General features: G+C 39.2%; 1 pseudogene; it reads right to left on the reverse strand.

Moving 5' to 3' along the window:
- Nucleotides 1-8,416: 8,416 nt before the first annotated feature.
- On the reverse strand, nucleotides 8,417-9,001 carry LOC112390446 (40S ribosomal protein S7 pseudogene; annotated as a pseudogene).
- Between the last annotated feature and the right edge of the window lie 2,932 nt (nucleotides 9,002-11,933).

Below are 11,933 nucleotides of genomic sequence, written 5' to 3' on the forward strand. Positions count from 1 at the left end.
TTTTCTACTAAGGAAGATGATTTTGCTCTCTTCCTCTCCCTCTCTGTCTCTGTCTCTCTCTTTCTCACACACACACACACACACACACACACACACAACACACACACACACGTATTCAGATAAATACTTCTCCATGTCTCACACCTCCAAAAAAGTTTATTATTACTTTTTTGAGTTCAATTAATGATCTGTGTTTATATTATTATGTAACTATTATTTACAGTTAATCTATATAGTATACTATGCTTACACTTCTTGTATTTCCTGAGTTGGTATTGTTTAGAGTTAGTGTTTTGTTTCTGTTTTTTTCCATTATTCAATCACCAATCAATCCCTAAATTTTACCTATAAACTGAAAAAAAAATCTGAATAGTTCACACAACAGATACTTACTTTTATCCGCCCAGGTGATACCTTCTCTTTTCTTTTCTTTTCTTCCTCTAATGGAATAAAATTGTCATGTAATATCACCTTTTGTTTTCTTGATCCAACTTGAATTGGTTGCTTAGAAATTTTGAACTGCCATTTTGGGATGTTTATTCACCATTATCCTAGATATTTGTCTCAGTTCTCTCTTTCTCTTTTTATTTTCTTTTGGTATTTTCCCCCTTCTCTCTTATGTTGCATCTTCTGTTCTCTGCTGTCCCTATGGGTTTAACTATTTAAAATTTATAGGTGTTTGGGGTAGAAGTAAACATAAAAATCTAGGTTCAATACATCATGTGACTGGACCAAATTTGTCAACTTTCCATAGATTTGGTTTTAAATACCCTAGAAAGTTGTTCCTTTGACTCATGCTTAAAAATACATATGGTCCCCAATTTACAATGTTTCATAGTAAGGTTTTTCAGCTTTACAATAGTGACAAAGCAATATGCAGTTGGTAGAAACTATACTTCAAAGTTTGAATTTTGATCTTTCCCCAGGCTAGTGATGTTCAGTACAATATCTTTCATGATCCTGCGCAGCGAGCCACAGCTCCCAGTCAGCTAAGTGATCAGAGGGTAAACAACTGATACACTTATTCTGTACCCAGACATTCTGTACCTAGACAACCGTTTTTCACTTTCAGTACAATAGTCAATAAATTACATGAGATATTTAACACCTTATTATAAAATAGGCTTTGTGTTAGATGATTATGCCCAACTAAATGTTAATGTAAATGTTCTGAGCATGTTTAAGCTATGCTAGGCTAAGCTATGATATTTGCTAGGAGGTATATTAAATGTATTTTTGACTTATGATATTTTAAATTTACAATAGGCTTATTGGGATGTAACCCCATTGTAAACTGAGCAAGATCTATACTAAATCCTCCCTAGAACATTCAATAAATGAGGATGAAGTCATTGAAATTTAGGTATAAGCTAATTTTCAGTTTTTCAAGCAAATTTGAATTGCTAATTCCTGGTATAGGAATTAAAGATGTACAGCTCTCCTCTTTGTACTTGGTGAGTATGCTAAGTTCTGTATTTCTTCCTAGTACAACAAAAAAGTATTATATTTAGAACATTGTGAAATAACATAATGATCGTAATGTCCAATGTTAGCACAGTGTCTTTTATTCTGAAGGTTTGCTAAGTACTTTATACCTTGAAGGAGAAATTATTATTTTTTTCATAATTTAGAAGTTCCTCATTCTGAGATGAAATATTATGAGATACAGTTATACAAAGTAATATTTTAATGAATCAGAGGACTATTTCTGACCAGAATTTTCAATGATCAGAACTCACTAGGCTCTTTCAGTTTCTTGTAGGATGACATCTAAATTCTACTAGGCAACTTATTTGGATTCCTTACCTTGAGTTGGGATAAGTGCCATCATTTAATTATCAATAATATGCCTTATAGCATTCTTATACCTGAAATCAGCATCTACAAACTAACTCAAATAGGGAGTTTCATGAAGACTACCCAAAGGTTAGAGGCATAAATAAATATGAGATTTTGCCATGAAAAAATTTATAATATTTATAGTTTCCAAACTTATAGAAACCCTTAGATTGTAACAAAAATATTCATATACTCCCAAATTCTTTTAATCCCAAATGAATCCTAAAAACACAGAGTCAAGTAAGGTAGCAAAAACAGATATTCTATTTTTGTAAACTACCATTTACATTCTAAATATAGTGACACTGCTTATTCAGTAGTCAGCCTTCTGGCAATCCCAACCCAAATCTGTAGCTGTGAACCTGAACCTAAACAAAAAAGCCTCAGTGATCACAGTAGATATCAAAAAAGCTAGCACTTTATTTGTGGCAGAGACATGCCAACCCTCACATTTTGCAGATATTCCATTCCATCAAAATAGAAAATGCTGCTATTGGTAGGCACACTGACAGCAGATTCTACACTATTTTAGAAAGATTTCCAAACATGAACAAACAAGTTATCTTTGCTAGCTACTATTAGATAGAAAAGTGTACTTCTAGAAGAATAGAAGTTGAATAGATAGAGAAGTTGAACTTCACTTTCTCCAACTCTACTGCATTTTTCTTGGGTCAAATAAAATCCCCAACCCACATGGATTTAAAGTTCAGCACTCACCGAAAAGCTCAAGATCATAATGGAAATGTATCAAAGCTCTTAGGTATAGAAAATAGGATGGATTACACCTTACATAATTAGTGGCAATTTCATTAATTCATTCAACAAACATTTTGTTGGGTGCATATTCAACAAAAGTGCTAGGTACTGTTTTAGTGAAGAAGATATTTTAGTAAACAAAGAAAATAAAATTTCTGACCTTGTGGAACTTATATGCTACCAGAAAAAGGCAAATAATAAATATAATAAATTAAAGTGTGTCAGAAACCATTAAGTATTACGGGGAAAAAATAGGACAGGGTAAAGGGAGATGGGAGGCTGGAGATGTGGGGGATGATTGCAGTTTTACATAAAGTGGCCAGGGTAGGCCCTACCGAAATGGTGTGATCTGCACAAAGACAGGAAGAGTGAGGGCTACTTGGAATATTATTGCATTCCAGGCAGAATAAACCAGGGCAAAGCCTCTGGGGTGGGAGTGTGCTTGGTATGTGTGAGAAACAGTTTGCTGGACAGAATGAAGCGGGGGATCTGCCGGCAGTGAAATGAGAAGGAGAATGTTGACTACCCAAGGGTCATTTTTAGGCCATCATCTGGGCTCTTGTCTTTACTTGAAGAGAGGTGAGGAGGCCATGTCAGGTTTTGAGATAATCTGATACACTTTAGAGGGATGGCCACGGCTTCTGTGTGGAGAATAAACAATGTAGAGTTTAGGGTGGGGAGAAGAACATGGTGGGCAGGCAACTGCAATAATTCAGGTGAGAATTCATAAAGCTTCTACATATAGTATTTTATTAAACGTATAATTCTATGCATCTCCCTTTATATTAGAGATAATCACCACATGTTCTGGATTCTTATATCAAGCACGGCAGTGAGCGTCTGCCACACACAAAGCACTATTTTAGGGAAGCTACCTGAGCCTAGGCCTTGCTTTAGCATAAGTGTTTTGAGTGAAGTGACCCTGTCCTCTCCCTCCTTCTGGCCTGCCCTTGGCTGACTGAGCGGGAACTGGGCTCAGGCCCTTGGTTGACTGAGCGGGAACTGGGCTCAGGGGTAGGTCCACAGCAGGTGAGTTCTCCAGGACTGGCCAGGGACAAAAGGAGAGCTCTACATCATTTTGAGCTGATGCAACCAGATTCTTCTCAGGAATTTAACTGAGGAGAATGAAAAGAATACTAGTTGATAACAGAAAGAGAAGGGGACACACAGGAGCACACAGGTTAATAGTGGAACACTAGAGTAAAGGACATTTATGAAGTTCTTGTTCTCAGGTCCACAGGGAAGCTTAGGGATCAGAATGACCTTCTAGTTTCTGGTCCTATGCGTCTGATTCCAAATGCTTCCTGCCTTTCCAGGGTTTCCGTGTGTTGACTGAAAAAAATGCACAACCTAAAAGTTGAGAGTTATGTTTTATTTGGTGGATTTTCTGAGGACTTCAAGCCCAGGAGGCAGCCTCTCAGATCACTGTGAGGGACTGCTCCCGAAAGGTAAGGGGAGAGCCAGGATATATAGGAATTTTGCAACAAAAAACAGGTAGTTGGAATATCAAAAGATTACTGTTAATTTAAGAAAACCAGACATCTCAAGTTAATGAATTTAGCATTTTTCTGTGAATGGGAAAATGCAAGAGTCTGGGCTCACTGAAATCATTCCTTTGACATGCACCTCAGCTATCTGGGGCCAGTATCCTGTGTTTTCTCATCCTGAGTCCCCTCAGGGTGCACCGTCGGGGGTGGCTGCAGCAGCTGACTGCTTGATGTGGGACATCCTGTTTCCATCCTGCGTTCTATCAGGGCTCACCATTGGGGAGGCTGCAATGTGATGGCTGCAACATCCTTTGTTTACTGATATGGCAGCAACATTTTTCATTCACACATGTATGTGTGAACTTATATTACCATCCCGCCTCATCTTATATTCTTCCAGGTAAATTGGATATATATCTATTTCTTACAAATAAAAGAGCTTAAGAGAAGTGAAAACCACTAGTGTTAACAGTCTTCTTGCATTCATAATCATCTGTAAGTCATTTTAGTCTATTGAATTTGGAAAAGAATCTTATTTTCTATGCCCTTAAGATGCAGTGGATAAGAGCACAGGCTTAGGAGCCAGGCTGCCTGAGTTCAAATGCCAGCTCCGTCTTTTACCAGCTATGTGATTTGGGGCAAGTGATTTTCCTCAGATTCCACATCTATAAAAAAAAAGAGATAACAATACTTCTTAGTGTTGTTGATACAATTAAATGGATGAATACAGAAAGCCCTCCAATGATACCTGGTAAATAGTAAAGACTCCATAGGCATCACCATTTCATGATGAAACAAACCATTATTTCTAGTGATAAAAAAAAAAGTACTCCAGGTGACTGCTATCATGGGTGGGTTAACTGCTATTTGTTAGGGCAGCAGTATTTTCTATTGAATAATTTAGATTCCTTCATAATAGTTAGACAATCTCTACAATCTATCGGCATGTTTCAGTTAACAAAACTTTTCATTAACTACAGAGAAACAGTTATTCATGGGAAGGGGAGAACAGGCAGGTGTAGCTTTTGAATACCTACTCCATGTAGGAAGGACCTAGTGTTTGGTGCTGGGGAAAATGATAGTGACACTCAAGGAACTCAAAACTTAACTCATGGCTTGAATCTAAGCTTCAGGAGGACTTAGAGGATTTTATTTTTTTCTAATTACCTAGCACCTAGAATATAGTAGGCACTGAATAGATATTTTTGAATGAATCAATAAATGTTGAATAAATGAAAAGTAGCCACAATGAACAAAAAGGCAATCAGAGAATTTCAAAGCTAGAGGAGAAATCCCTTTTTTATAAAAAAAAGGGCTATGGAAACACAGAGGGAGATGTGATAAATTCTGACCAGGGTGTTGAACCAGGTGTATAGAGATGAAAGCTTCCACAACTGAACTGGACCTTGAAGACAAGAGTTTTGATAAGTGGTCCAATGGGTGGGGCTCAAAGGAAGAACCTTTCTAGCAGAGGAAATTCCAAAGGATTAGGGATGTAGAAGTGCATAATTAATCTGGAGAATAGAGTCTGGGTTGATTAGAATTGAGAGAACCTGGTGGAAGACAAGAGGGGTCCAAGTGGTATGGCAAGAGATGAGACTGAAAACGTTTGGAATCAGAATGTAAAATGACCTCCTGCTTTGGATTTTACCCTATAGGCATGAAATTAAAACAGAAATAGTTTCTACTGAATTATATACACGTATGCTTATTATATTTAAACAATATCAAATATTTGTTAGCATGACAGACTTAATGATCTCTGAGATTTTAAAAGGTAATTCTCATGGTAGTGTGGGCAGAGATTAGAGTAGAGAGAGACTAGATCTGGGGGACCAGTCGGACAAACACCTTTAGGATTTCTGGAATTCCAACAAGTAATATTAATTCCATCAATCATCTTCAAACTCTTCCATGAGCTCCTTTTCTTCATTAGAGAGTCAATTAAAGAACTACTTGTTGAGGGTCTGTTATGCACTTTGTACTCTGGAGTGGGCGGGGGCAGAGCAAGACGGAACAAGAGGCTCCCCATCTAGGGAGACCAAGGAAGTGTGAGGTATCAAATGTTTAGATCTTTGACAATTTTATTGGTTTTAAAAAATAGGATTTCAGTGCAGGTTTTTTGTTCTTTTTTTTTTTTTGGTACGCGGGCCTCTCACTGTTGTGGCCTCTCCCGTTGCGGAGCACAGGCTCCGGACGCGCAGGCTCAGAGGCCATGGCTCACGGGCCCAGCCGCTCCGCAGCATGTGGGATCTTCCCGGACCGGGACACGAACCTGTGTCTCCTGCATCGCCAGGTGGACTCTCAACCACTGCGCCACCAGGGAAGCCCTTCAGTGCAGTTTTAACTTATTTTCTCTTTTTAAGAAGGTAGGTGTCATTTCCTACTTCTAAGGGCTGTTTTATGAATCTCTGTTCTAGGCTTTTTACATTTTTCTGTTGGATTATTTATCTTTTCTTATTTGTTATATATTAAGGGAAGTAGTTGATCATGTTATAAATTACAATGTTTTCCCCAGTTTGTCATTTGTCTTTGTTTGCAGTTTTCTTACTCAGTATTTCTAAATATCATCAAAGGTATCCATTTTTTTCTCTTATGACTTCTGAGTTCGATGTCACATTTGGAAAGGTGTTCAATACTTCAAACATAAAAAATCCTTCTAAGTTTTGGTATTTATATGATTTAATTAATGCATTTGGGGTTTATATTGGCTTTACTTTTATTTTTTTCCCAATGGTTAACCAGTTGTCTCACTGTTGATCAAATAATCCATCCTCCCTGTACTGATCTGAAATTTCACCTTTGTTTTAATTGTATTACCATATAATTCTAATATTTATTTATCTATTTAAATGTTATACTATTTGTAATATAAGTTTCAGTGAAAGTTATACTTCGTTTTGAACTAATTAATAAATCAATATATTATGTAGTTTTGTTCTGTTTAATGCCTTATAATCATTATCAATGTTTCTTTATAATTTAAACTTATGCCTGCTGATTATTAATAACAGTTGATTTTTTTACGTTAATTGGTTTTTTTAGACTTTTAGTTTTATATTGGAGTATAGCTGATGAACAATGTTGTGATAGTGTCAGGTGCACAGCAAAGCGACTCAGCCATACATATACACGTTTCCATTCTCCCCCGAACTCCCCTCCCACAGGCTGCCACATAACATTGAGCAGAGTTCCCTGTGCTCTACAGTAGGTCCTTGTTGGTTATCCACTTTAAATATAGCATTGTGTGCATGTCGATCCCATATGCCCTAACTATCCCTTCCTCCCATCCTTCCTCCCCTTGTAACCATATGTTCGTTCTCTAAGTAATTACTGTTGATTTTTGACCCACTTGTCATTTACTGTGATCACAGATGTTTGGTCTTATTTCTGTCAGCTTCTTTTGAGCTCTCTGTCTTTTCTCTTTCTAGATGAATAGAGATTTATTTTGGCATTATTTTTTCTTATCTGTAAATGTTCAGAAATCAGTTACTTTTCTTTCTTCCTCAAAATCAAGAATAACATCACATATGCTGACATTTCCTTATATAGGATGAACAATTTCCTTCTTACTTCCTATATAATCTTCTGTTCTTTCCCAGTTTTTTTATGAGTATCCATTGGCATTTTTACCCTGATGGTTATTAAGTTTTTACATTGTAGAGCCTCTCTTTTAAGAATGATTTCAGCATTTACATTGTTTCACAACGACATTAACCACACATATTTATGTGTGTATATTTGATCTGGGGCCTGCTGTCCCTCTGACCTTGTTTCCTTCAACTCCCCGCCTTGCTCACCAGGCTGTAGCTATCTTGGTCTTTTTCTCTAACACTTAAGATTGTTCCTACTTCAGAGCCTTTGCATTTGCTGTTCCTGTTGCCAGGATGTTTCTTCTTCAGACCTATGCATGGTGGCCGCTTGTCATCACTCACCAGAGCTGTCACTACTCAGAGGCCTTCCATGGTCCCCTCCACTAAAGCACCCCCCACCTCACCCAACCCAAGCCCAGGTGCTCATTCACTCTCTCCCTCCTTACTTCAGGTTACTTCCTGCACGGGTTATCACTCTCGACAGGATTCTATTTGGTTATTGGCTTACCTACTTTTTGGTTTCCTATTTATTTTCCTTTCCCTCCCACTAGAACATAAGCTCCATGAAGGTAGACACCTGGTCTATCTTGCTCATCATTTTACCCCAGTGCTTAGAACTATAACTGGTATGTGTTAGACTGCTGATATTTGGCAAATAAATATTTGTTGAATGGATGAATGAATGAATAAGTCCCTGCTTTTTAAAAAATTGTGAATAATATTTTATTTAGTCATTTTTGTTTATGACTGAAACTTTGGGAATTCAAAATTAACATCCTTACCCGTGAGCTTCTTATAGATGCCAGAAAATGTTTCAACCTTGTGTTCCACATTGTTCTGCTGTGCTTTATCCAACTGAACCTTTATGAGTCGGCTGCCAACCAGCTTCACGCGGATTCTCTTGGTCACAATCTCCCTTGGGAAAACCAGGTCCTCCAGGATGGCGTCATGCATGGCTGTCAGAGTGCAGCTCCTGGGACGCTTTTGCTTATTTTTTGTACGGCTTTTTCGAGTTGGCTTGGGCAGTATTCTCCTCTGAGTGATAAAGACAACTTGCTTCCCGCTGAACTTCTTCTCCAACTCACGCACTAGCCGGACCTGGATTTTCTGGAAAGATTTCAGTTGAGGAACGGGAACAAAGATTATGATAGCTTTCTGACCACCACCACCTTCAATTTTCTTGGTGGCCGTGATGTTCAGCTCCCGCAGCTGGGCCTTGAGGTCCCAGTTCATCTCCAGCTCTAGGAGGGCCTGGGAGAAGCTCAACTGAAACCCGTCAGGCTTCTCGTCATTGGGCTTCACGATCTCCACGATGGCACTGCACATGGCCTGGACCTTGCCAGTGAGGCCAACATTTGCTGCCGCCGCAGCCACTAGTAGGCTTAGGAAGAGAAGCCCTTGATTTTGCTAAGGGTGCCTCTTATTCTTCAAAACTCTGTGGAGTTGCTGGGCCTCCAATCAGTGTGCTCTGGGCCAATCCTCCATCTGCCTTTCTGTATTAATCCTCAGCCTTGCTATCTGGAGAATGGTGGTCATTGCCTCCTTCCTTTTAAGGACAGGCAGGATCCCCAGGAGACAAATCTGTGGTGAAGGGGCAGCAAAAACTGGGGGTAGATTGTCCTTGGTCACAAGGGCCAGCGCTCTTGCAAATGGAGTGGGCTCATTCATTTATTTTGAAAACAACTGATTTTGATGTGATGTCTTGTTAATAAGCAATGCTATATGGTTGCTTTAAGAAATAAACATGTTTTTTCTCTCTTTTAAGACTTAAAAATCTTGCATATACTATGAAATTAATTGTTTTCTGGTTGCTGAATTATTAAAACTGCCACATATTTAATCAGAGTAATGGGATTTCTGAAGGAAAAATGTTTGGAATAAAGGTTGGATTTGTGGATAAGGCAGGCTGAAATGAGAGTCTGATAAAATTTAAGAGCTGAGGGTTGGTGCTAAGGATCTGAGCTAGCTGGGGACTCTTGCTGACCACAGTGAAGCCTTTAGCTGGTGTAGCCTTCAAAGCCAGATTCTAGGGTCTGTAGACAGTCCTGCTTCTCGGCATCACTTTAAAGCCTTCAATCTAGGCAGGGCAAAGCAGATAATCACACAAATACTCACTCCACACTCTTCTCCCCACTGCCACCTGGCTGAAGCCTTGCCTCTCCTGATGTTGCTAACAGTAGGCAGAGTCCTGCAGGTGGCAGTGAGGGAGGTGTGTGTCTATATGTGTGTTTGGGGTGTGCAGCAGGGGGACGTGACAGGCAAGCTGGTCTTTCTAGAAGGAAACTGGGTCATCTGTTAGCTCCAGAGTCCTCTTAGCATATTATTTCCTCAAGGTCATCCTATTGCATCATCCCTCTCCCCATCCATCCATTCATCATCAACAAATTTTTGAGCCCCCATTGTTCTAGGCATGGGGATACAGTAGTGAATACGGTAAAGTCTTTGTCCTCATGAAGCTTACATTTCAGTAAAGCAAGGGATGAAACAAACAAATAAATACATGATATCTCATTTGATAATAAAAGCCTTGGAGAAAAGTAAAGTAGGGTAAGAAAAAAGAGAGTGAAAATGTTGATGGGCCTACTTTGTATGGGGTAGTCAGAAAAGTTCTCTCTGGGTATGTGACTTTTGCATTTGAAGAAAATAAGGAGAGACCTCACTTGTGCGTTTCTGGGGAACCTTATTTCATGATCCATAAATGAACATGATGCATGGTTTGGAAAATTCTAGTAGGGCTTTGTTGATTTGGTAAGGTCTGGATTATATTGCAAATAAAATGGGGAAACACTAGAGAATTTTAAGCAGAAAAGTAACACGATCTGACTTATACGGCAAAAGAATCACTTGTGCTGTTGTATGGATAATAAATAGACTTTGTGTGTGTGTGGCGGGTGGAGGTGATGGGGGAATGCGGAAGCTGGGAGACCTGTCCATTTAGTCCTTGCTGTAAGTTTATTTCCTTATCACCATTAGTATTCACCAAACTTTCTTTATCAGACATGCCATAAAAATAGGCAAACCACAGCCAGCTTTTAACCAGAAGTTTCATAGTTCGCGTCTTCAAATGAAATAACACATAACAGAATTTGTGCTTAGTAAACTTTAATCTTCTATATCTTTCAGCCTTAATCTTAATCTTCACCTTGGCTGAATAAGGTTTACCTGGGACAGAGTTTAGTTTCTCCATAGATCTCATTTGGTTGCTCCATCTTGGTGGCCTCGGGCTGTGCTCCTGTGATCCTACTTATCTTCCGGGATCTCCACCTGCACAGCGCGTCCTCTGATGCAGCCTGCATCTCCAGGGCTTCCTGTCCTTGGCACAAGGCTCAAGGCACAGGATAGCTTTGTTGTGACTGCTGATTGCAGAGAAGGCCGTAATTGTGTACATCTTGCCCTTTAACACATGTAACTAATGAATGAGAAACTGCTTTTTAAAGGAGAAATTTCCTTTGCAAAGAACAGATAGGGAAGAGTTCATATGAGTCTCTTTTATCCCAGAATGTGCTTGATATTTCCTGTTTCTCGTGATTGGCTTTCCCTCCTTCTTCACTGTGCTTTTTGTCCTAGGAGGCTGACTTTTATGAACTATACCAAAGGCTCCCTCCTCATCTGGTTTCAGCTTGGGTCTGGCTAACCGGAGGCACCAGTGGAGCTACAGTAATGAGAGGAGAATGGGTTTGGGGTATTTGTCCCTCCAGCTTCCTTTTTGCTGGGTTGCCATTTATTGGTTTTGTTCCTCTCCTATAGGCCCCAACTCCAAGGGCAACCCTATGTGACAACCACAGCCTCTCCCTCGGGGTTCTGGTGACCCTCTCTTGCCCTTCAGTCCAAGGGGTGGCAATAACTCCTAATTCTTCCTGGCACTAGGTTACTGCACCAGCCTTTGTGAGTTTCTTCCAATACTACCTACTCCTTTGTAAATAAATGCTTTATTAAACTCTCTTCAATTATCCTGTTTCCTTCTAGTCCCATGACAAGATACATAGAGACTTCTCCAGGAGGAGCTGAGGAAGAAAGTATGAAACTTTTGTTCAGAAAATACTGAAAGCTATTCAGATATGAGACAATTTTATCTTAATCCATGTGGTAGAAATGGGGACTATCAAATGAACTCATAAGTTTAGCCTGTGGCCATCAACACATGAATACTTATGGCCTATATGTAGCCCATTCAAAATCGGCAGAATTATCTTGATGAGAGAGTGTTTTATTTTAAGCATTAAACAGCTACATGTATACTTTCAGGACCCACAAAGAC

The sequence above is a fragment of the Neophocaena asiaeorientalis genome, unplaced genomic scaffold (genome assembly GCF_003031525.2).
Source record: "Neophocaena asiaeorientalis asiaeorientalis breed wild unplaced genomic scaffold, Neophocaena_asiaeorientalis_V1.1 scaffold80, whole genome shotgun sequence".
Classification (NCBI taxonomy): Eukaryota; Metazoa; Chordata; class Mammalia; order Artiodactyla; family Phocoenidae; genus Neophocaena; species Neophocaena asiaeorientalis.